Source organism: Ranitomeya variabilis, chromosome 2, assembly GCF_051348905.1.
Source record: "Ranitomeya variabilis isolate aRanVar5 chromosome 2, aRanVar5.hap1, whole genome shotgun sequence".
In the NCBI taxonomy this organism is placed as follows: domain Eukaryota; kingdom Metazoa; phylum Chordata; class Amphibia; order Anura; family Dendrobatidae; genus Ranitomeya; species Ranitomeya variabilis.
Genome location: NC_135233.1, coordinates 839,413,168 through 839,439,171, shown reverse-complemented (window position 1 = coordinate 839,439,171; position 26,004 = coordinate 839,413,168). Strand labels below are relative to the sequence as shown.

General features: G+C 47.4%; 1 protein-coding gene across 3 annotated transcripts in view; it reads left to right on the top strand.

The window, feature by feature from the left end:
• Positions 1-2,347: 2,347 nt before the first annotated feature.
• Positions 2,348-26,004, top strand: part of EIF4G1 (eukaryotic translation initiation factor 4 gamma 1) — a 108,960-nt gene continuing 85,303 nt past the window's right edge. For 2 of the 3 annotated variants that reach the window (XM_077290114.1, XM_077290113.1), the window contains exon 1: positions 2,348-2,487. The gene's annotated coding sequence lies outside the window, so the exon portion shown is untranslated. Of the gene's footprint in view, positions 2,488-2,553; positions 2,573-26,004 lie in introns of those variants that run through there. The other variant, XM_077290112.1, reaches the window with a different exon arrangement.

Below are 26,004 nucleotides of genomic sequence, written 5' to 3'. Positions count from 1 at the left end.
GGCAGTAATAGGGACACATACGGCAGCAGCGGCTCAGTATTGGGGTATCAGGGGCAGTTATAGGGACACATATGGCAGCAGCGGCTCAGTATTGGGGTATCAGGTGCAGTAATAGGGACACATACGGCAGCAGCGGCTCAGTATTGGGGTATCAGGTGCAGTAATAGGGACACATACGGCAGCAGCGGCTCAGTATTGGGGTATCAGGTGCAGTAATAGGGACACATACGGCAGCAGCGGCTCAGTATTGGGGTATCAGGGGCAATAATAGGGACACATACGGCAGCAGTGGCTCAGTATTGGGGTATCAGGTGCAGTAATAGGGACACATACGGCAGCAGCGGCTCAGTATTGGGGTATCAGGGGCAGTTATAGGGACACATATGGCAGCAGCGGCTCAGTATTGGGGTATCAGGTGCAGTAATAGGGACACATATGGCAGCAGCGGCTCAGTATTGGGGTATCAGGTGCAGTAGTAGGGACACATACGGCAGCAGCGGCTCAGTATTGGGGTATCAGGGGCAGTAATAGGGACACATACGGCAGCAGCGGCTCAGTATTGGGGTATCAGGGGCAGTTATAGGGACACATATGGCAGCAGCGGCTCAGTATTGGGGTATCAGGTGCAGTAATAGGGACACATATGGCAGCAGCGGCTCAGTATTGGGGTATCAGGTGCAGTAGTAGGGACACATACGGCAGCAGCGGCTCAGTATTGGGGTATCAGGGGCAGTTATAGGGACACATACGGCAGCAGCGGCTCAGTATTGGGGTATCAGGGGCAGTTATAGGGACACATATGGCAGCAGCGGCTCAGTATTGGGGTATCAGGTGCAGTAATAGGGACACATATGGCAGCAGCGGCTCAGTATTGGGGTATCAGGTGCAGTAGTAGGGACACATACGGCAGCAGCGGCTCAGTATTGGGGTATCAGGGGCAGTAATAGGGACACATACGGCAGCAGCGGCTCAGTATTGGGGTATCAGGGGCAGTTATAGGGACACATATGGCAGCAGCGGCTCAGTATTGGGGTATCAGGTGCAGTAATAGGGACACATATGGCAGCAGCGGCTCAGTATTGGGGTATCAGGTGCAGTAGTAGGGACACATACGGCAGCAGCGGCTCAGTATTGGGGTATCAGGGGCAGTTATAGGGACACATATGGCAGCAGCGGCTCAGTATTGGGGTATCAGGTGCAGTAATAGGGACACATATGGCAGCAGCGGCTCAGTATTGGGGTATCAGGTGCAGTAGTAGGGACACATACGGCAGCAGCGGCTCAGTATTGGGGTATCAGGGGCAGTTATAGGGACACATATGGCAGCAGCGGCTCAATATTGGGGTATCAGCAGGATGAGGAGTTTGTACAGGTTGGGAATAGATGGTGATGGGGCTGGACTATGAGATGTGAAATGTGTCTTTGTTGTTTTCTCTGCAGGTGAGTCGTTGCTGGAAGAAGTTGTCATGTCGGTCTGGGCCAGATGGAAAAGACAGGAAAAGTGAACGATTCCATCAGAAAGGACGTCAGCGGTAAGTCATTATCTGTAACTGTGCAGTGATCTCTTATATGTTCTGTAGGACTGGTATCTACCACTGACTATATGGCGGTAATATCAACATTGGTCTTTATATAGAGATTATCGTCAGTAACAGCGCGGTCATCTGCTGAGGTTCTCCTCCAGTATTAGGGCGCGTCACCGAGTTGTAATCAAGGTTACCTGGTTAGGGGCCCACTCAGAAGCTTCGCCCCCAAAACCCTAGCTACGCCTCTGCTTAGGGGTATATACACCAGATCATTTGGGGGACAGGATGCTAATTAGCCGATGACTAAGCAGAGCGCCGTAACAATCATAGCTACGGGCCGCACATCATCCATCACAAACGTGCTGCCGAGACCGATGGAGCCTCCTAGTGGCGGGGCAGCACATCATCCACTGTTAGTCGCACGGCTGTTTTTCGATGCTTAAAAGGAAATAAAATAACTCATCAAAACCTCTAAAAACTGTAATAGCCAATCACAGGTCAACTTTCATTAACCTGCACTGGAAAAATGAGAGCTGAACTGTGATTGGCTGACAGGAGCATCAGAGGGAGCTTTTCTTTTCGATGTCTTTCCAATTCCGCCCCAGGCTTCTCCTCAGTGCAGGCAGTGGCTGGGTGATGCCTCCTACACACTGGCCGCCCCGCGGAGCCCTGCACACCGTGTACCCATCTCTACCAGCTCACACATTGCGTATTTCACACTGACTGAACGCTTCCGTCGGTTGCTAGTCATGTGACATCGATCACGCCCTCCACACTGCTCTGTCGCACGCTCATCACGTGTCCGGCATGGAAGGCGACGCAGCGTTTCTAATGCCCCGCCCCTTCCGCTCATTTCTGTCACGTGAACGTAGTGTGCGCCTGCGTACTGCTGCGCCGGGATCCGGAAATGGGCCATCTGGCTGGTGCGGCTGCGCCCGGCTGCGCGGACTGAGGAGAGCAGGTGAGACCTGGTGGGGCCCGGCTCGCAATCCATCACCATCCGTGGTCTCATACGTCCCCACAGGGCCGCGGCCGTTGTCCGCCCGGTACTGCTCGGCTTGTGTTCCCGGTCTAGCATGATGTGTGTGTGTCTGCGGTTGGTTACGTCCTACGTGTCTGGTCGGGGCCCTCAGCCCTGGCAGCCGGCATCTGTGTCCGCACGCGTTCAGTGAGTGCGGCCGTGGCCGATGTGTGCGCGCGTGTACGGAGTCTCCGGCGTGACCTCTGGCCCGGGGGCCTCACCGTATGGCAGTGCCCGGCCATGGCTGCCGCCAATCAATGACATCACGTCACCGCCGGCTGTCAGGCAGCGCCGCTCACTGCGGGCAATAGTCGGCGCCCATCCGTGCTGCTGACGGGGAACAATGCCGGCATCGCACCATGCGCCGGTGCCGGCAGCTCCGCCATGCTCCTTACGTCACGGGTGAGGCCTGCACCGGCTGGTGTTTGCGACCACTCACAGATGGAGCCACAGTTCTGTGCCAGGGCCAGCTCTGCCAGTGGGGGTGGTACTGCCTCCAGGGCCCGCGAGGGTTAATGCCAGGAGCTGCACATTGGCACCGGGTCCTCCACTGTGCCCAGTCTGGATCTGCCATTTATTTGTGCGCTATCCCAGCCCCCGCTTATTGCTGGGGACCCTGGTGTACGGCATCCAGTGTGTATATACTAGCCGTATACTGGGCTTGTTCCTGCTTGCACAATAGCCGTGTGCCAATAGTGAGTGATCAGCGTGGCTGAGGGGGCTGTCCGTGAGCCAATAGTGAGCGATCAGCTGGGTTGTCCGTGTGCCAATAGTGAGTGATCAGCGGGGCTGTCCGTGTGCCAATAGTGAGCGATCAGTGTGGCTGAGGGGGCTGTCCGTGTGCCAATAGTGAGCGATCAGCGTGGCTGAGGGGGCTGTCCGTGTGCCAATAGTGAGTGATCAGCGTGGCTGAGGGGGCTGTCCGTGTGCCAATAGTGAGTGATCAGCGTGGCTGAGGGGGCTGTCCGTGTGCCAATAGTGAGTGATCAGCGTGGCTGAGGGGGCTGTCCGTGTGCCAATAGTGAGTGATCAGCGGGGCTGTCCGTGTGCCAATAGTGAGTGATCAGTGGGGCTGTCCGTGTGCCAATAGTGAACGATCAGCTTGGCTGGGGGTGCTGTCCGTGTGCCAAGAGTGAGTGATCAGCGGGGCTGTCCGTGTGCCAAGAGTGAGTGATCAGCGGGGCTGTCCGTGTGCCAATAGTGAGCGATCAGCGTGGCTGAGGGGGCTGTCCGTGTGCCAATAGTGAGCGATCAGCGTGGCTGGGGGGCTGTCCGTGTGCCAATAGTGAGTGATCAGCGGGGTTGTCTGTGTGCCAATAGTGAGTGATCAGCGGGGCTGAGGGGGCTGTCCTTGTGCCAATAGTGAGCGATCGGGGGGGGCTGTCCGTGTGCCAATAGTGAGCGATCATCGGTGCTGAAGGGGCTGTCCATGTGCCAATAGTGAGCGATCAGCAGTGCTGAGGGGGCTGTCCGTGTGCCAATAGTGAGTGATCAGCGGGGCTGAGGGGGCTGTCCGTGTGCCAATAGTGAGTGATCAGCGTGGCTGAGGGGGCTGTCCGTGTGCCAATAGTGAGTGATCAGCGGGGCTGAGGGGGCTGTCCGTGTGCCAATAGTGAGTGATCAGTGGGGCTGTCCGTGTGCCAATAGTGAGCGATCAGTGTGGCTGAGGGGGCTGTCCGTGTGCCAATAGTGAGCGATCAGCATGGCTGAGGGGGCTGTCCGTGTGCCAATAGTGAGTGATCAGCGTGGCTGAGGGGGCTGTCCGTGTGCCAATAGTGAGTGATCAGCGGGGCTGTCCGTGTGCCAATAGTGAGTGATCAGTGGGGCTGTCCGTGTGCCAATAGTGAGCGATCAGTGTGGCTGAGGGGGCTGTCCGTGTGCCAATAGTGAACGATCAGCTTGGCTGGGGGGGCTGTCCGTGTGCCAATAGTGAGCGATCAGCGTGGCTGAGGGGGCTGTCCGTGTGCCAATAGTGAGTGATCAGCGGGGTTGTCTGTGTGCCAATAGTGAGTGATCAGCGGGGCTGAGGGGGTTGTCTGTGTGCCAATAGTGAGCGATCAGCAGTGCTGAGGGGGCTGTCCGTGTGCCAATAGTGAGTGATCAGCGGGGCTGAGGGGGCTGTCCGTGTGCCAATAGTGAGTGATCAGCGTGGCTGAGGGGGCTGTCCGTGTGCCAATAGTGAGTGATCAGTGTGGCTGAGGGGCTGTCCGTGTGCCAATAGTGAGCGATCAGCGTGGCTGGGGGGGCTGTCCGTGTGCCAATAGTGAGCGATCAGCGTGGCTGGGGGGGGGGGGGGGCGCCTGTCCGTGTGCCAATAGTGAGCGACCAGCGGTGCTGAAGGGGCTGTCCGAGTGCCAATAGTGAGCGATCAGCGAGGCTGAGGGGGCTGTCCATGTGCCAATAGTGAGCGATCAGCGTGGCTGGGGGGGGGCTGTCCGTGTGCCAATAGTGAGCGATCAGCGTGGCTGGGGGGCTGTCCATGTGCCAATAGTGAGCGATCAGCGTGGCTGAGGGGGCTGTCCATGTGCCAATAGTGAGCGGTCAGCGTGGCTGAGGGGGCTGTCCATGTGCCAATAGTGAGCTGTCAGCGTGGCTGGGGGGGCTGTCCGTGTGGAAATAGTGAGCAGTGACATGATATAACTGTGCGGTGCCGGATAGTCCAGACTCCTGTGTTCAGCGCTACTTGTGGTGCCATCTGTACAGCTGATGGGCACAGTCCTGTGCAGTGGCATATTGGTGGTTGTATTTGTTAGATGTAATACTGGCAGGAGTAAAGATCCTTCTCCAGTCTAATACGATCATCTCACTGTTGTCATTCTTTGGGAACTTCCAGTGTGTGTTACTGTATATGTGGATATGCCTTGTGTGGTACATTTCCCCCCGGGTGGTCCCCAAAACACACAAGTGTGAAATAAATATAAATGTTTCAGTGCCCCTCTGTATAGGAAGGTGCAGATTGCTGCTCTATTCTGTACTGCAGGAAAAGCCAGGAGACATCCCATCATACAGTGCACACAGCGGTACTATTGCTGGTCTGCAGAGGGTCTACTTACTCTCAGTGACAGAACTCTTTATTGTTTCCCAGGTTTTCTTGTAATATGCACATTCCTCTATTGTAAAGTCTCCCATTAGCAGCCATGAGGGAGAACTGTGCAGCAATGCAGGCAGCCATTGTATGCTCATAGTGATTGCCGGCTACTTCACCGAAAACTCTACCAACCTGACAGAAGCCGTAAGGACACTGGTTGACTCATGTATGCCAAGTGTACCCTGCATGTGCTCTTTAGGTGTAGATCGTTCAGTTTGCCCTATTACAGTTCAGATGGCTGCCATTGGGGAAGAGAAGTATTTATCATTTTGTTCATATAGCGTCATCAATACTACAGCGCTTTACAGGTGTCATCCTCACTGTCCCCATTGGGGCTCACAATCTAGATTCCCTATCAGTATGTCTTTGTAGTGTGGGAATTAACAGTACCCAAAGGAAACCCACCCAAACATGGAGAGATTATCTAAACTCCTTACAGAGTTGTCCTTGGTGGGATTTGAACCCCGGACCCCAGCCCTGTGAGGCTGCAGTGCTAACCACTGAGCCACCGTGTTGCCTGTTGTCAACCTTTATTGGCTTTCATAGGAGCGAGCGGAATGGCTGCCAGCAGAAGATGCTTCAGGCTGACCGCTATTAATTGTTGCCTGTAATGGGGTTGTTCTGTCAATTAACTCTTAAAACCTGCCTTGAAGGTTAAGAATGTAAGTCCTGTTTGCCTTTGTGATCCCCTGCGGTCCTGTGTAATTCCTGCTCCAGCAATGATGTCCCAACATGACACGTAACTGGCATGCCGTCATTAACCCCCGGGCTGACCCGCTGGAGCAGGAAGTGCCCAGCCTGACACTCATCAGAGCTGGAGCAGCTGCGGATACATAAGATTTCCATTTTTTTTTTTTATTTATTTTTTTTACTTTCTCCCCCAGCCTTTTAAGTTGTTTTCTGTCGGGTTATTCCCAGAATTGACCTTTATGTTAGCACTTCTCTCATGATCTTTGCTTTATGCACACGTTGGCCATTTAAGGGTGTGTTCACATGGGACATAAAGTCCGCTGCCTATTTCAGTTGCAGCTTTGTGGGTGAGGATTGTGCTGAGTATATTGAGCAGCATTGCAGATCTGATATCTGCATCGTGTCCATTTATGCTGCTTATCTTCCCCGCAGATTTCACCCTTTGCAATACTTCTTGATGTAGATTTTCCACTGCTGAAATTGTGTGGCTGTACCTTTTAAGGGTATGTTCACCCGGTGAAGATTTTTTTTCTGTAGTAAAATTGCGAGAAGTACGCAACGTGTTAACATACCCTAAATCTGCTACTTGTGAACATACCCCTAATATTAGAAAAGCAGTAACACAAATATATGGCCTTGATGGCTGCAAGGTGATGATCAGTTCTGGTAAAGCTCTTTATGTCCATTGACAGGGCAGATAACAGTTGCTACTTTCTGTTCTCTGGGACCTTGACATTAAATTGTGGCCCCAGTGCTAAAGTCCCATCACAGGATCTCCTTTCCTGGATTTTGTAACCTCTCGACTAGAGATTGGTCATTACACCCCTACCCCTGTAATTCTGTCAGGGTCGAGTCCGTGCTTCGGCCTGATGTGCTTTCCTTCTAGTGTGGACTTTTTCTGCATGTAGCTTGCTATTTTTCATTATTCTATAGAGGTCATGCTTATATTCTATTTCATTGCCCAACAATGATGAATAAGAATAGACTGGTAACTAACCCCTTAGTGACCAGACGCAATTTTTCAATTCTAACCAGTGTGGTCCCAGTGGTTATTTGTAAATTGGTACATTTAGTGATAAACTGGCAACTTTCAAGCTTTGATTGTTTATCCCCTTAAATCAGATGGGTTTATGTTTTTATTTTTTTCTTAGTTTGACTGTCTAAATGTTTTCAAATGTCCTTTTTTGTTAGAATGTTTAAAATAGTTAGGTGCAAATTTATTTATTTTTTTAGCGGTCTATTCAATTGTCAAGTAATTTTTAGGGACATATATATTGGGTATTCCTCAAATGTAATAACTTTAAAAACCGCACTCTGTAACATATTCAGAACCGTTGTCAGAATGTTTATCAATTCATGCGTTTCACTGGAATTAATACTATGTGGAATTAAACTTGTATTTTCTCCCTTTTTAAAATGTTGCCAACATCACAGACCAGCATAGCTGACTGCTTCTGCGACCATCACTTGGGCTCGGGTTGCCATGGCAACCATCAGGACCACACCATTGCAATCGATCTTAGTGTGCCGATGGAGATAGAGGGAGAGTTAACCATTTAGATGTCACTGTTGACCGCTCCATTTAGTGGGTCAAATGCACACTAGATCGGTTCCAACACTCATTGTGTCTGTTGCAGCAGGATGCCACCTGTAGTATACAGCTGGCCGCTGCTGCATTTTTGCCCGTCGAGGGGGGGGGGTGGTGGTGGTGGAGGTTTAGCTTGTTCCTCAAGTCAGTAAAGCGTATAGGTGATGACCTAAGGAGATAATCATACTTGGTATTAAAGTGGTTGTCCAAAGGCCAAAGTAATTTTCCTCCTAAATCTCTACCTATTTAGTACCATAATCTAAACTATTTTCTAATGTTCTTGCATTAAAAATTCCCTATCCGTCCCTGACTACACCATCTAACGGCCTTTCTATTTTTTTGTTAGAGATTTCCCAGTGCATGCTGGGATATGCAAACAAAGTGCCATCAGGGAGCAGAGGCTGCGGTCACTGCCGCAGCTTTTGCCCCGTCCCTGAAACGAAGCGACATCGGTGGCGCTGATGTTGGTCTCTGGTCTAGTTCCCGTGGTCTTTGTGATGTGCACAATGACAGTGCGCTCTTATGTCAGCAGTTATGAGCTGCCAACAAAGTGCATTGTTAGAGTACCCGGCATGCGGAGAACAGTAACCACACTCGTGAGGGCGACACTGATCTCTGCACACCGGACATTCTGACAACACGTTCTGTTGCCAACTCATTACTGCTGATCTGAGCCAACAACAGAGCTGTCATTGAGCGCAGGAACTTGCCCAGCCCCTGAAATGGCGTCTCTGATGACCATTCCCCGCCCCCTAATGGTGCTTCGTTTGAGTATCCAGCATGCACTGGGATTCTTCAAACAAAGCCGAAGCAGGGAGAAAATAAAAAGCAGTTGGATAGTGTTACAGAAGAATAGGTAATTTTTAATGCAACTATATTAGGAAATAGTTTAGGTTATGAACCTAAATAGAAGGGGATTTAGAATGAAAATTACTTTGCCTCCCGACCACCCCTTTAAAGGGGTTTTTCATTACTTATTGATCTTCATTACTTCTTGATGGTTGGCCCTGATAAAATAAAAAAAAGGTTATACTCGGCTCCCGTCGCAGCGCTGTTCCAGCGGTGTCTACACTCGCTTTCCCCTGGGGTCCCGTGCGATTGTTGTGACACATGACCCCAGCACCCAATCAGCGCTGGCGTCACTGGCTCCGCCTTCGTCCGAATTGAACCTGAAGGGGAAGTCCTGGCTGCAACTGATCTTTGACTTCCTCTTCATGTTCAGTGCGTACAGAGGTGGGGACAGTGACGCCAGCGCTGATTGGGTGCCAGGGTCACGTGTCAAAAGTGCACTAGAGCCCTGTTTTTAAAATGGTCTCACTTTTGGAGGTTTTTCAATGAATGGGACCCCTAAAGCCACTTCAAACCTGAATAGGTCCTTCCAAAAAATAAATTTTGTAAATTTCCTTGAAAAAATGAAAACTGACTGCTACAGTTTTAAATCTCTTAAAATGCTAACAAAATAAAATAACATTTTACAAATTGTGCTGATATAAAGCAGACGTGAGGGAAATGTTATTTATTAATGTTTTTCTGTGGTAAGATTATCTGGATTAATGGGGTAATCATTCAAAGTTTTAAAATTGCTAATTTCTATTTTTACATTTGATACATTTCTGATGTTTTGTGTTTTGATGTTAAATAATATCGACCTAAATTCACCATGGTTATAATTTACAATATGTCACTTAAAAAGTCTCAAAATCATTGGGATTTGTTGACGCTTTCCAGAGTTACCACATAAAGTGACACTGGTCACTACCCATTTGGTGAAATGACCTGAGGATGGCTGGCCATTGACGTGTCCCAGGACCTATCCACATTAGGCCCCGGGTCATTCCATGTCAAGTGAACCAATGATTTTTACCACTATATTTTTAATTCTTTTGAGATTTTGTTATTTGGTAATAGTGTGTCAGAGAATGCAAAATGTGAAGAAGAAAAAAATTCTAGATTTTTTTTTTATTTTTTATTGATTTTCAAAGTTCGGAAAAAGTGCGAATTTCGGTGTTGCCTGCCTTTACATTTCTCCCCATAACTCAGGCTAGAAAAGAGATAGAGAAACAAAATAAACACCATTCTACTCAGAATTGTACAGGCTTTCACCAGATATGTCACAAGAGTATCTTTGATAATATTTTACCTATGCGAACGCAAGCGCAAAACTTGAAAACGCATTTCCGAAAAAAACGTTTAATTTAAAAATTTCAAAAACTGCACGTGCCTGCTATGCTCCTATTCACATCTGTACCAAAATACAAGATGGGATCATGATGGGATCATATTTTAAAAAATAAAACTATTACAGTGTCAGTTCAAAAATCTTGATTTCAGATCTGCTCAGCTTGTGTTCTAACAGTGTGAGGTCTATATTTACCAAATAATCCATGATTGCTAGATATTACGGTATTATTTATTATGTTACAGAGTATTAGAAGCAGGAGAGGACAGAGGAGAAGCTTTGTTAGGGCTGAGAATGACCAGGGGTAGACGGTGACTGCAGAGCAGATGACAGGCCGGCAGCTCGGGCCGTATTCACACCAAATCTGAACACCCAGGCAACTCCTCAAATGGAGGGAGAAAAATATTCTTACCATCCAGTCCATGTATTGTACAAACCAGGACTATGAAGAGGAGGAGAGTTTGTTATAACATCGGTTACAGGAAGCAGAACCCATCACAGGGACTCAGCAATACCGGACTGTCATCCCATGTAGTGGAAATAAAGACCGTGACGTCCATGACGTGGTAGAAGGCGGCACAAGATCGGCAATGGATGACACAACTGGTGATGTGACCTGTGAATATGATTAGCGCTGACGGCTACTGGACTCTCCAAAGATTGTGAAAATGAAGACGTAGAAGTGACTTTTCTGCACCTTCTGGTCCAGCGCCGTCCTTTGTGTATCCAAGAAAATCAGACATTGTAAAAGTGAACAAAAATCAGATATAACTCAGGTGGAGCCGAGCACCATGACCGGCCGCATATACTGTGACACAGAAGGAAACGGCCATTGCTAGTTAGCGCTTATGGGCAAGATGACATTTCACCCTCTAGAAGGGACACATTGATGATAACAGGCCAGTGTAAAAAACTACTATTAATTGTTTGATTAGTTCATATTTTATAGAACGAGGATTTAACTACTGTACTATTCTTAAACACTTCAGAAATGACATGTTTAGTGATATAGTAGAAAAAAAATTGTTCCATGTATAAATAGGTGGTAGAAATATCGGCTCTTTTAATCTTGTTTTTAACATATAATTAGGATCAGACTGTATTTAGAAAACCACACTTGAGGATGTGATCACCTTTTATCTTTTGGCTTGTTCAATGAATTCAGGTTGAAAATGCTGAGCAAGTAGTTATGATGATTAAGGGTACTTTCACACTGGCGTTTTTTGTCCTCCGTCGCAATGCGTCGTTTTGGTCAAAAAAACGCATCCTGCAAAAGTGCTTGCAGGATGCGTTTTTTCTCCATAGACTAACATTGGCGACGCATTGACACACGTCGCAACCGTCGTGCGACGGTTGCGTCGTGTTGTGGCGGACCGTCGGCAGCAAAAAACGTTGCTTGCAACGTTTTTTGGTACGTCGGGAACGTCTTTTCCGACCACGCATGCGCGGCCGGAACTCCGCCCCCTCCTCCCCGCACCTCACAATGGGGCAGCGGATGCGCTGAAAATCTGCATCCGCTGCACCCGTTGTGCAGCGCAAACAACGCTAGCGACGGCGCGACGCACTGCGACGGGCCGAGTACGATGCTAGTGTTAAAGTAGCCTAAGATGCATTTATTCTGGCACTTTGTTTTTTGTGTTTCTTTATTGTTACATATAAATGTTGAATGCAGTAAGTTGTAATTTGAAAAGAAAAAAGGAAGAAACTCACACAAACATAAAATCAGATGATTCAAGGCTTAAAAAAAAAATACAAATGTGATAGATCCCAAGTTGAATCCCTGTACAAATGTAAACAAGGACACAAGTGACACACATGCATGTTTTCACAATTTTAAAACATACGTTTTTTTCAGAATTGCGCATCAAAATTTTTAATTTGATTTCTCCAAAACAAAATATAAAGAAACATAGTCTTGTGACATATCAAATGAAAGCCGGTACCGTTCTGAGAAAAATGATGCCTCTCCCACCTCTATATCTTAATTCTAGCCCGAGATATGATACAAAATGTAAAGCCATACCAGGCCAAAATCCATGCTTTTTCAAAACTTTAAAAATCTGTAAAAAATTAACTGATGAAGAAAAAAATTCTAAACTTTTAATTTGTAATTAACTAAAGTTGTACTTCATAAAAACAAAAAATAAAAAAAATCTAAAGACGTAAGGTAAAAAAAATATTCATATTTGGATCACTTGATATGGAATGACCCGCCCCTGGTATAATTGTGCATTCAGTACAGCCGCCTGGCTTTATCTCATGTGCAGTGTAGTTGCTTATGTCTGCTAATCTGTCCAAGGAGGATGGTGCGGACACTACCGGAGTGCACGGTCAGCATCCTTCTCCTTGCTGTGCGAGCGCTGCCAAAGTCATTTAGTTGCATTTACTAATGTAATGGGTACAGCACCATATCTAGTAGGGATAGGGACAATATTGGGATTGTAGCCAACGATTTTGTATGGGTTTAATGGGACGGTGAGTTCTAAAGTCACTTGCTTCCAGGCATGACATGAGTGGTGTGACTTGTTTTCATTGTGCTCGGGTTTATAGCATGGATCACATGACTGTTGATCCTTTTTTTAGTGGTAGTAATCCCACTGTGTGTACAAATAAGAAAACAGGTACAATATATCCTAAAGTTCTGATCTGTTGTAGAATTTTCTGAACCTGAAAGTCCCTTGCATACATGTGAATGGGGTTGCCTCTGCCATGACCGCATGTAGTGCACACAGTCACAGTTCCCCAGTATTCCTGGGAAGGTGGGTGGGGGTTACATGACTCCATATGTACAATTTGCAGATTTTTGACTGACTAGCTTCTTTCATTTCAGAGAAGCCAAATGGATGTAGGCCGCTCATGACCACAAGTATGCAGACTGCATATACGTAGCCACGTGACCGCCTACTCATGCTGGGGAATCATGACCGTATGCACATCGCACAGTTGCCATTCAGCATTCTTCAGTCACACACAGTGACTGTGGACTCAGGGTCCCAAGTCTGGACCCCCTTTTAAGGCATTGAGGTATTTATCTGATATGTGCCTGTCCTTTAGATTGGAGGGGGTCCTGAAACCTCTAGCTATTGCTCAGAACAGAGTGCACGTCTGAGTACGGGTTGGACCTATCATATGACAGATGAGAACGTAAACTATCATTTTGATGGCAAATTCAGTGCTGCAAGCAATGTTATTCTTAGCATTGAAAGTGACAGACCTCCCCACAGTGTGTCAGCGTGTGTGTGAACGGAGGCTAATAGACATGGAGTTTCCTCGCCTGTGTGGATGGATGAGTAGAATGTAGTAAAAAAAAAAAAGCCTCGTAGGAAAACCTACAGATTAAAGAAGATCTATAATTGTGCAGTTCAATTTTTTGCGTCCTTTCCAGCAGCTCTTTTGAGGGTATCTCTACCCAGAAACTCTGCAGAATGTTTTGCCTGCAAATACTGTTGGACATGTATTAATTACATTTTAATTCTCGTAGTTGAGTAGTCCAGCTATTCTCTGGGCGCAGCTTATGGTGTGTGTGGAGATATTTTCTCCTGCAAGCAATGAATTTTGGAGTATGTATGAAGTTTAGTTTCCTGACCGTTGTACCTTGTACATGGCATTCATTGGTGGGTTTGGGGTGCACTGAGGTTCCAGCACAATATTTTTTATTTTGTTTTATTGACATGCTGTTTGATTGTAGAGAATTCAGCAGCAAAAGCCTTCACAATTTGGTGCCGGTTTCTTTGCAGACGCTGGTGGAGCCTGTCGGAGCGTACCCTGAGGGTATGTGCACACGTTGTGGATTTGTCTGCGGATCCACAGTGGATTGGCCGTTGCAGATCCGCAGCAGTTTTCCATGCTGTGTACAGTACCATGTAAACCTATGGAAAACCAAATCCACATTGCACATGGTGCGGAAAATACCGCACTGAAACGCTGCAGTTTATTTTCCACAGCATGTCAATTCTTTGTGCGGATTCCATAACGTTTTACACCTGCTCCTCAATAGGAATCCGCGGTAAATCCACAGGTAATCCGCAGGTAAAATGCAGTGCGTTTTACCTGCGGATTTTTAAAAAACTGAGCGTAAAAATCCGCACAGAAATCCGCAACGTGGGCACGTAGCCTAAATGCAGTGTGTCTTCAGTATATTCTCTTTGGCTAGTTTTTGATATTTGTGCCGGTTTTCTTGTCTCATTAAAGGTGTAGACTGATGGAGTACAGTCTACCTAAGGCACGGGCACATTCTGGTCAATTTTAGGAGCGGGCTGCAATAGTTAGGGGTCAATAGTGATGCGGTGTAAAGCACAGGCCGCCGCCGCAGGTATGTGTGAACACGGCCTTACAAGTCATTTAGGGTGGTTTGTAGCTCTCTTTCTCAATAGTGGAATCTTGCAGCAGATGCGTCTTTTTTTGAGGCAGCCAAGACTAATGCTAGAGGCATATGTCCTTTTTGACTTTGTTAAAATGAATGCTTCTTTGCCCACTAACAAGATGTCGTCGGCTCCACTACTTGGCGATCTTATTGCGCTCCAGTCTGATGTGGCACTGTTCGTGCATTTTCCCAGATGGTCTGAAACCAGTGACATTTCAGCCACCCACATATAAATGTTGTGATCGCTTTTGGAAAATGTTGTCTTTATTCACAAAATATTGTATGTCCTTGGAATATAACGTACTACATAATAAAGCGGCTGCTCTCTAAATGGGATTTTGCTTTCTCTAGCCACAGTATTCACATGAAGTGCTCGAGAACGTGCCATGGTCCACGCACCTTTGTGCACTTTCAGGGTTATTTAGTACACAAACTTTTGTTCATTTATGGTTTTGATAATATGGATGAGCAGATCTTTGGACAGGCTTTATCTCGTAAATCAAATGTAAACATTTAAGTTCCACTCTTTGTATCACACAATTTAATACTTATCACTAGAGTTGAGCAAATTTTTCATTATTCGGTTCCAATTATGATCGGTGATGAATATTATTTTTGCAATATTCACCAAACACAGCCGAATGTCGTTGGAGTCAATGGGAGTAGAAATTAATGAATGTTCTGTACCAATCATCAAGCATAAATTCGGCACAATTAGGGTATGTGCACACGTTGCGGATTTTGCTGCGGGTCCGCAGCAGTTTCCCATGAGTTTACAGTTCAATGTAAACCTATGGGAAACCAAAAACGCTGTGCACATGCTGCGGAAAAAACCACGCGGAAACGCAGCGGTTTACATTCCGCAACATGTCACTTCTTTCTGCGGATTCCACAGCGGTTTTACAGCTGCTCCTATGGAAAACCGCAGAAAAACCGCAATAAATCTGCAGCAAAAACGCTGCGTTTTTGCCCTGCAGATTTATCAAATCTGCTGCAGAAAAATCCGCAGTGGCCAAGAATACGTGTGCACATACCCTTAGGGTACCAATATGGCACTTATATATTCATTCATCTCTACTTATGACTTGTGTATATTTGGTTACTACTTTTTATTAAATTAGCATTATTGTGATGCCAGGTTTCCTTTCTTCTTTTGTCTTGGTGAGCAGCTCAAGCTGCAATTGTAATTCCAAAGTAAAAAGTGCTGTTTGTTCATTGGGCCCCCTAAGTGGCTCCAGAGGGGGCTTAAGGCATGACAATGTTTCTCATGGCACAGTGCTGAGCCCCATTGACCATCATTGATTGCCTTTTATAATAGAAAGCTCTTTTTAATACATAGGTAATTTAGAGTTAAGAAAATTACAGATAATACATAGACAGGTAGAAAATAATTGCATCATGTGAATACTCGTATCCAAATGTATCAATAAAGCAGTAAAAGAAGCTCCTAATAACATGAAACTGAAAAATGGACTGCTGACTTCATAAATCTAAACAAATATATTTTTTTTATTTCATCAAACTCATTTGAAAATATATATTGGGTGTACATAAAGAAGGAAACACCAAGTGTCACCTGGGGAGCACTCATACTTATCCTAAGAGAGGTAATGTGTAGTGGTAGCTCACATGTATGTCTAAAGTGCATATTCCTCTAAAGACATGGCTTACCCATATTCAAGGTGCCAGTGCAGACCAGAGATCCTCAGGCACCACCCCGACGCACGTTTCTAATTGTGTTCAATACTGATTCATTGGCAGTTAGAATGCCAATGGATCATTAATTTGGAAATGGTGGCCCCCAAAGTCATAAATGAAAAATGAAGCTTTCTCCTGTTTCTTTGAATAATACATCAACTTTATGCACTTTAGAGATATCCATGTGAGCTACCACTACACATTACCTCTTAGGATAAGTACCGTATTTTCCGGCGTATAAGACGACTGGGCGTATAAGACGACCCCCCAACTTTACCAGTTAAAATATAAAATCTTCTTAAAAGTCGGGGGTCTTCTTATACACCCTATGTCGTCTTATAGGGCCGGTGAATATGTGCCTTTTGGGGGGGGGGGAGTGATCCTGATGACGAGGGGCGTCTCACAGGAAAGTGAGTATCCCCCATTACCTTATCGTAGCGGTGCAGCGTGGGGGTCTCAGTGCTGGGAGCGGCGGCGGCTGCTGTGCTCTGGTGCGGCGGCTGCTGTGCTCTGGTGCGGCGGCTCCTCTTCTGTGTGGGGCCTCTGTGCTGTGAGGTGGCGGTGGCGGCGGCTTATCTTTATCCAGTTGGGGCTCCTCCGGCATCTCCTTAGCCCTGGAGGCCCCGCCGCAACTCCATCGGTGCAATGCAGCGGCCATTTTCCCGGAGGCAGCTCAATAGGTGCGATGCGGTGGCCTCCGGGAAAATGGCCGCTGCTCAGATTCAGATCTCGTCCCGAAATCTCGGGACACGAGATCTGAATCTGAGCAGCGGCCATTTTCCCGGAGGCCACCGCATCGCACCGATGGAGTTGCGGCGGGGCCTCCAGGGCTAAGGAGATGCCGGAGGAGCCCCAACTGGATAAAGATACGCCGCTGCCGCCGCCACCTCACAGCACAGAGGCCCCACACAGAAGAGGAGCCGCCGCACCAGAACACAGCAGCTGCCGCCGCTCCCAGCACTGACACCCCCACGCTGCACCGCTAGGATAAGGTAATGGGGATTACTCACTTTCCTGTGAGACGCCCCCTCGTCATCAGGATCACTCCCCCTCCCCACCCACCATATACACCGGCGTACAAGTCGATTCCCGGCGTATAAGACGACCCCCGACTTTTAAGAAGATTTTCGGGGGTTAAAAAGTCGTCTTATACGCCGGAAAATACGGTATATACAGAGAAGCTATGGATGTACTAGAGTTAGGCCATGTGCACACGTTCAGTATTTTTCGCGTTTTTTTCGCTATAAAAACGTGATAAAAACGCGAAAAAAACGCTTACATATGCCTCCTATTATTTTAAGTGTATTCCGCATTTTTTGTGCAAATGTAGCCTTTTTTTCCACGAAAAAATCGCATCGCGGAAAAAAAAGCAACATGTTCATTAAAATGCGGAATTGCAGGGGATTCCGCACACCTAGGGGTCCATTGATCTGCTTACTTCCCGCACGGGGCTGTGCACACCATGCGGGAAGTAAGCAGATTATGTGCGGTTGGTACCCAGGGTGGAGGAGAGGAGACTCTCCTCCACGCACTGGGCACCATATAAGTGGTCAAAAAATAAGAATTAAAATAAAAAATAGCGATATACTCACCCTCGATGTCTTCCCGCCTCCACTGCATGCTGCCGTTCGGTTCCTGTAGCTGATGTGCGGCGAAGGACCTCGCCGATGACGTCACTGTCCTGTGATTGGTCGTGAGCGGTCATGTGACCGCTCACGTGACCGTGACGTCACGGAAGGTCCTGCGCGCACACACCAGCTATAGGAAGACGAACGGACGCCGCTGATGAGATGTCTGGGTGAGTATAAGCATTTTTTTATTTTTTTTATTATTTTTAAACATTCTATCTTTTACTATAGATGCTGCATAAGCTGCATCTATAGTAAAAAGTTGGTCACACTTGTCAAACAGTATGTTTGACAAGTGTGACCAACTTGTCAGTCAGTTTTCCAAGCGATGCTACAGATCGCTTGGAAAACTTTAGCATTCTGCAAGCTAATTACGCTTGCAGAATGCTAAAAAAACGCGAAAAAAACGGAAAAAAAACGCCCCAAAAAAAATGCGGATTTCTTGCAGAAAATTTCCGGTTTTCTTCAGGAAATTTCTGCAAGAAATCCGCAACATGTGCACATACCCTTATACTGATTATTTTGTCTGCTGTGATTATTTTCCCCTCTTTTGAGGTGATGTATGTTTATCTGCTGGATTTATATTATCCTTTATATACTTTCAATTATTCCTCTGCACTATGACAGCCCAAGCACAGTGAGTGCTCTCCAGGTGACACTTGTTGTTTCCGTCTTGATGTACACACTATATATATACCGTATATACTCGAGTATAAGCCGACCCGAGTATAAGCCGACCCCCCTAATTTTGCCACAAAAAACTGGGAAAACTTATTGACTCGAGTATAAGCCTAGGGTGGAAAATGCAGCAGCTACCGGTGAATTTCAAAAATAAAAATAGATGCTCCATACTGTTCATTATGGCCCCATAGCTGTGCCATATAGTGCTCTGCACCATTATTGCCCCATAGCTGTGCCATATAGTGCTCTGCACCGTTCATTATTGCCCCATAGCTGTGCCATACAGTGCTCTGCACCATTATTGCCCCATAGCTGTGCCATATAGTGCTCTGCACCATTATTGCCCCATAGCTGTGCCATACAGTGCTCTGCACCATTACTGCCCCATAGCTGTGCCATATAGTGCTCTGCACCATTATTGCCCCATAGCTGTGCCATATAGCGCTCTGCACCATTATTGCCCCATAGCTGTGCCATACAGTGCTCTGCACCATTACTGCCCCATAGCTGTGCCATACAGTACTCTGCACCGTCCATTATTGCCCCATAGCTGTGCCATATAGTGCTCTGCACCATTACTGCCCCATAGCTGTGCCATACAGTGCTCTGCACCGTCCATTATTGCCCCATAGCTGTGCCATACAGTGCTCTGCACCATTATTGCCCCATAGCTGTGCCATATAGTGCTCTGCACCATTATTGCCCCATAGCTGTGCCATACAGTGCTCTGCACCGTCCATTATTGCCCCATAGCTGTGCCATACAGTGCTCTGCACCATTATTGCCCCATAGCTGTGCCATATAGTGCTCTGCACCGTTGCCCCATAGCTGTGCCATATAGTGCTCTGCACCATTGCCCCATAGCTCTGCCATATAGTGCTCTGCACCGTTGCCCCATAGCTGTGCCATATAGTGCTCTGCACCATTGCCCCATAGCTCTGCCATATAGTGCTCTGCACCGTCCATTATTGCCCCATAGCTGTGCCATACAGTGCTCTGCACCGTCCATTATTGCCCCATAGCTGTGCTGCTGCTGCTGCAATAAAAATAATAAAACACATACTCACCTCTCTTGCAGCTCCTCGGCGCCATCTTCCCGGCGTCTCTCCGCACTGACTGATCAGGCAGAGGGCGGCGCGCACACTATATGCGTCATCGCGCCCTCTGACCTGCACAGTCAGTGCAGAGAGACGCCGGGAAGATGGAGACAGCGCCCGGCGTGTGGAACGCGGACAGGTGAATATGACATACTTACCTGCTCCCGGCGTCCCGCTCCTTCCCCCGGACAGCTGGTCTTCGGTGCCGCAGCCTCTTCCTCTGTCAGCGGTCACCGGCACCGCTGAGTAGAGAAATGAATTATGCGGCTCCGCCCCTATGGGAGGTGGAGCCGCCTATTCATTTCTCTAATGAGCGGTCCCACGTGACCGCTCAGGGGAAGAGGCTGCTGCACCCGGAGACCGTGGGACGGGCAGGGGGAGCGACAGGATCGCCGGGACTAGGTGAGTATGCCTCAGCGCCCTCTCCCCCTCACCCGCCGACCCCACCGCCGACCGTGACTCGAGTATAAGCCGAGGGGGCACTTTCAGCCCAAAAATCTCGGCTTATACTCGAGTATATACGGTATGTATATATATATATATATATATATATATATATATATATATATATATATATATATATATATATATATATATATATATATATATATATATATATATATATATATATATATACCTCTATCTCTTAATATATCTTTATTTCTTTATTCTGCAGGCAGGTGCCAGTGGTGACGCCTGCGCTGCAGATGTATTGTGTTTATAATTCCTTTCTTTGCTGTTCTCATGATAATTAAAAAAAAAAAAATCCATTTGAACATGGCGCCCGCTAGCGCAGTAACAGCTATCTGTGTGTATAGAGGTAATCCAGTAGCTACTACTGTACAGGTGAATGAAAAAAGTTCTCAAAGATGGCGCCTGCGCAGTAGCAGCTATCAGCGATTACCAATAGTTGCTATTGCGTAGGCGCAGTCAGCGCAATCCTGCTAGAGGAAAAAAATTCTCCTTCAAGATGGCGCCATCAGCGCAGTAGCAGCAGTGGTAGTGTTTGCCAATAGCTGATATTGCATCGGCAGCGCCATCTTGGAGGAGGAATTTTTTTCCCTCTCTAGCAAGATGGCGCTGCCAGTGCAGTAGCAGCTGTCGGATCACAGATAGCTGCTACTGCGCAAGAGCTGCCATGCCATTTTCAAGTGGATATATATATATTTTTTTTAAAGGAATATCAGGAGAAGATCAAAGAAAATAATTATAAACACAGTATATATGCCATCAGGCAGCAGTGCCTGCAGAAGGCTTTTTTTTCCAAATATAACCTGCTGACAGGTTCCCTTTAAAAGTGACATTTGCAAGTTATTCCAAAATTGGCAAACTGAAGCACACTGCTTGTTTGGATGAGTGCGCGCTAGCTGATCGCAGCTGTTACAGGGGTTGTGCTGTACTTAACTGTCCAGTTAATATAGTCTGAAATTGATGACTTTTCCTATCGCCACGACAGCACCCCTACGAGAGAGGGGATCCACCCACCATCCAGACAGGAACCTACAGGATTTAAAGGGGCGGTCCACCTCACCACTGCAGTTTGGGTTCCTGTCCGGACGGCGGGAGCCTGCAGGATGAACCTTACCCGGGTCCGCCATGCCTCTGTGCGGTATCCGTTTGGGAACGGCAGAATCGGGGGCCCGGAAGCAGCGTCGGGGGTGTCCTGCGTGCAGACCCCCCCCCCCTCGTCTGGCCATGTGGAGTGCGTCCCAGGATTCGGGCAGTGCCGTCCTGGTCCGCAGATCGAGCTCGCGGTTCAGCGTTCTCACCGGCGCTGGTGAACCCGGAAGTAGTTGTAACACTTCCAGGGTAAGCCGGGGGGAGGAGTGCGGCTGCGGATATGAAAGAGCGGCGGCTATGGAATGCAGTGTGCAGCAAGATGTCCTCAGTAGGGGACGCGGAGCACCCTCAGGGAGAGGGATCCAAGCAGCGCAGCAAGAGCGGTAGTGGCTGCTCAGGAAGTAGCAGCACAGTGGTACGGGGGCAGCAGCATGCGGGCGCCCCAGCATCACAGAGGGATTCTTCTCCTCCAAAGCCGGTATTCACGGGATCAGCCTTATGGTGAGTGTTAACAGTACACCTGATGCTGATATGGTCCGTTATTTTGTGCTTTGTTTTAGGGGAAAAAAGACGTCAAAATCTAAACATAAGCAATGTGCTCTATGCACGACTCCAATGCCTGACAGTTATACTAAAAGGCTTTGCCAGGCTTGCATCTCTCGGACCTTAGAAGAGGAAGTTCCCCTTCGTTCATCAGACCTTAGAGTGGTCATCAGGGAGGAAATAAGTTATTCCCTTAGAGGCAGCCGCCATGAGAGGTTGGTCAGGGACATATCCCCTGGATCTAGCCCGTCCCTGCAAGAAGGTAAATGTTCCTGCTCCTCATCACTATCATCCTCAGATGAAGAGGGAAGGCCATGGTTTTCGGTTGAAAACATGGATATGTTAGTTAAAGGAGTCCGAGCAACCATGGGCGTTGCAGAAAACAGGGAACCAAGGTCTGCACAAGACATAATGTTTGCGGGCTTGTGCCAGAAGAGTCGTAAGTAGGGTTGAGCGACCTTTAGTTTTTTGGGGTCGAGTCGGGTTTTGTGAAACCCGACTGTCTTAAAAGTCGAGTCGAGTGAAATCGGCCGACCACTGTGAAAAGTCGGGTTTCGGCCGAAACACGAAACCCAATGAAGGATATATTTATTTATTTTCTCTCTCCCTCTCCCTCTCCCTCTCCCTCTCCCTCCGTCCCAGCACAGAAAATTTCGTATTGCACATTCCAAATCCCTACTGCGCACAAGCGATAACATGACGAAAGGCGTTCACTCCCCTAAGACCTATGTCATCACGCTCATTCATTGGCTGAAAAAATGGCGCTCAACGCGTCATACGAAACGCGACTTTGGCGCCAAGATCGCGTACCGCATGGCCGACCCCGCACAGGGATCGGGTCGGGTTTCATGAGACGCCGACTTTGCCAAAAGTCGGCGACTTATGAAAATGAACGACCCGTTTCGCTCAACCCTAGTCGTAAGTCATTCCCGGTAGTGGATACAGTTAAAACCCTTATTAAACGGGAATGGGACGAACAGAACAAACGTTTCCTGCCGTCATCTGCAAAGAGAAGGTATCCCTTTGACGATAATGACTTGGCAGAATGGATGAAAGTCCCAAAAGTGGACGCGGCGGTGGAAAGTGTGGGAGTCATCGGCTGGAGCATTTAAACCGGCGATCTCTAGTACTTGTACAGCTAGATCTGTCATGGTTTGGATAACCCAGCTGGAGGAACAGTTAAAATCCAAAGTGCCTAGAGATAAGATACTGAGCTCCCTTAAGCAAATACGTGAGGGTGTAGCGTATTTGACGGATGCATCGGTGGATTCCCTGAAACTAGCAGCCAGATCAGCAGGTCTCTCGAACGCTGCTCGCCAAGCGCTATGGCTTAAGACCTGGAAGGGGGATGCTCAGGCAAGAGCTAAACTGTGTACAATTCCGTGTAGGGGTGAGTACCTGTTTGGCTCGGTATTGGACGATATCCTAGCTAAAGCTGAGGATAGGAAGAAAGGTTTTCCTAAAGTATTCACTCCTACCTTTAGGAATACCTTCAGGAGACGCTTCCAATACCGGAGACCTTACCAGAACCGTGACTGGGAATCAACGGAGCCGAAAAAGAAAGGTTCGGACTTTAATGCCTCATCATCTTTCTCAAGACGCAGAAGGAATTACCGTTAATGCAGATTTCCCAGTAGGGGGCAGGTTGAAGCACTTCTATACTCAGTGGGCCAGAATAACTTCGAGCAATTGGGTTTTGGGTATAGTTAGGTCGGGTTTGAGATTAGAATTCCGGGAAAGACCTTCTAATTTTTATACTTTGACTGCCCCTGATTCCTTAGTCCAACAGAAGGCCTTGGGAAAAGAAGTTCAGATGTTAAGACAGAAGGAGGTCATAGTAGAAGTTCCAAAACATCAGCAGGGGGAAGGGTTCTATTCCCCTTTATTTCTGATCTCCAAACCAGATAGATCCTTCCGAACCATCATAAATTTACGGAGATTGAGCAAGTATCTACAATACCATGCCTTTAAGATGGAATCAATTAAAACGGCGACTAAACTTCTTTTTCCCAGATGCTATATGACAGTCCTGGATTTAAAAGATGCGTGTTACCATCTGCCCATTCACAAGGATCATCAACAATTCCTCAGAATGGCGGTGCGCTTAGACGATCAGGTCAGACACTTTCAGTTTACTGCAATGCCATTTGGTCTATCTATGGCACCGAGAGTGTTTACTAAGATCATTGCGGAAGTGATGGCCTATGTCAGAGAGCAAGATACGTTAATTATACCCTACTTGGATGACTTCCTGGTAGTAGGAAATTTTGTTTTTTCAGTGTAAGAGTCGCCTAAAGCATGTAATATCTTCCTTACAGGACTTGGGTTGGCTAATCAATATGGAAAAATCAAGATTGGAGCCATCAACGACTCAGACTTTCTTGGGTATTCTGCTAAATTCGGAATATCAACTATGTTTCCTTCCGGAAGAGAAGAAGCAGACTATTGTGCTCAAAGTCAGTACTGTGACAAAAAAAAACAGATCTGACTTTGAGAGACGCTATGTCCCTTCTGGGATCCCTAACATCTTGCATACCGGCCGTCCAGTGGGCTCATTTCCACACTCGAGTATTACAGGCCCAGGTCTTGGATGCAGAGAGGAGTCTTCAGGATCAGTTAGGCAGAAGACTCAGGCTATCCACCACCACTCTACACAGTCTGAGATGGTGGCTAAATATGGAACATTTAGGAAAAGGAGTACACTGGAGTGTAGTACCGGACAACACGGTCACAACAGATGCCAGTCCGATAGGATGGGGAGCTCACATAGGAGATGTTTGGACTCAAGGGCAATGGTCTCTCTTAGAGGCTCAAGAGTCTTCGAATTGGAAAGGGCTTATGGCAGTAAAAAAGGCTCTACTCAGGTGGCTACCATCTCTGCGAGATTCACATGTAAGGGTCCAGTCAGACAACACAACAGTAGTAGCAAATCTCAACCATCAAGGAGGGACAAGGTCAAGGTCTCTAATGAACACCACTACAGACATACTCGTCATAGCCGAAGTTCACTTTCGCTCTCTTTCAGCCGTGCACATTCGAGGAGAGCTCAACACAGAGGCAGATTACCTCAGCCGTCATTCTCTTTGTCAGGGAGAATGGGTTCTAAGTCGACGGGTGTTCAAACAGATAGTAGACCTGTGGGGGTTACCCGACACAGACCTGTTTGCAACGAGAGAGAACAGACAGACCAGGAAGTTTGCTTCGCTTCGGGTAGCAGACAAACCCTGTGTAATAGACTCCCTTCAGATTCACTGGGATTTCCCTCTGGCATATGCATTTCCCCCAATGTGTCTGATCCCTATAGTCCTCAGAAAGATCAGGGAGGAGAGGGCGAGAGTGATCCTGATTGCTCCCTTTTGGCCCAGGAGGGCATGGTTCTCGTTACTCAGGGCAAGTCTGTGACCGATCCCTGGGTATTGCCGGTCAGTCCGGAGCTTCTTTCTCAGGGTCCATTCCGTTACCCCAATGTGGAATCCCTGCATCTGACGGCGTGGAATTTGAGAGGGAGTTATTGAGGAGGAAAGGGTTTTCGGAGGCTCTGATATCTACCCTTTTAAATAGCTGAAAAGAAGTTACCACTAAAATCTATTCTAAAACTTGGAAAAAGTTCCTTGCCTTCTACCAACATCCCTTTTCAGGCAAGGTACCAATTCCGGCTATTTTGGAGTTTCTACAGAAAGGCCGAGAATTGGGCTTGGCGGTAAATACCCTTAGAGTCCAAGTATCAGCTTTGGGGGCGTTGTATAACAGTGATGTGGCGGGAAATAGATGGGTATCCAGATTTATTAAGGCCACCGAACGTAGTAACCCAGTGTATGTTCCTAAATTACCACCATGGGATTTAAATTTGGTTTTAGATGCTTTAACAGAACCCCCGTTTGAGCCTTTAGATTGTCTCCATTAAAAATTTAACTTTAAAAACAGCCTTCCTAGTGGCCCTGACCTCCGCTAGGAGAGTGAGTGATTTACAAGCATTATCGATAGACACTCCTTATTTAATGGTTTTTCAGGATAAGATAGTGTTAAAACCAGATCCAGCATATCTACCAAAAGTAGCTTCTAAATTTCATAGAAGTCAGGAAATAATTTTACCATCATTCTGTGACAATCCGGTTTCAGCTGAAGAGCAGAAATGTCATATGCTGGATGTTAGAAGACCACTGTTAGAATACCTGCACAAAACAGAACCAGGGAGGCAGAGTAGGGCTCTGTTTGTTTCCTTTCAGAACCCAAGGAGAGGGGCGAGTGTAACAAAAGCGTCTATCGCCAGATGGATAAGAGATGCGATATATCTTCCTTATACTGCCAAAGGCCAGATACCACCAGACGGCATCAGGGCCCA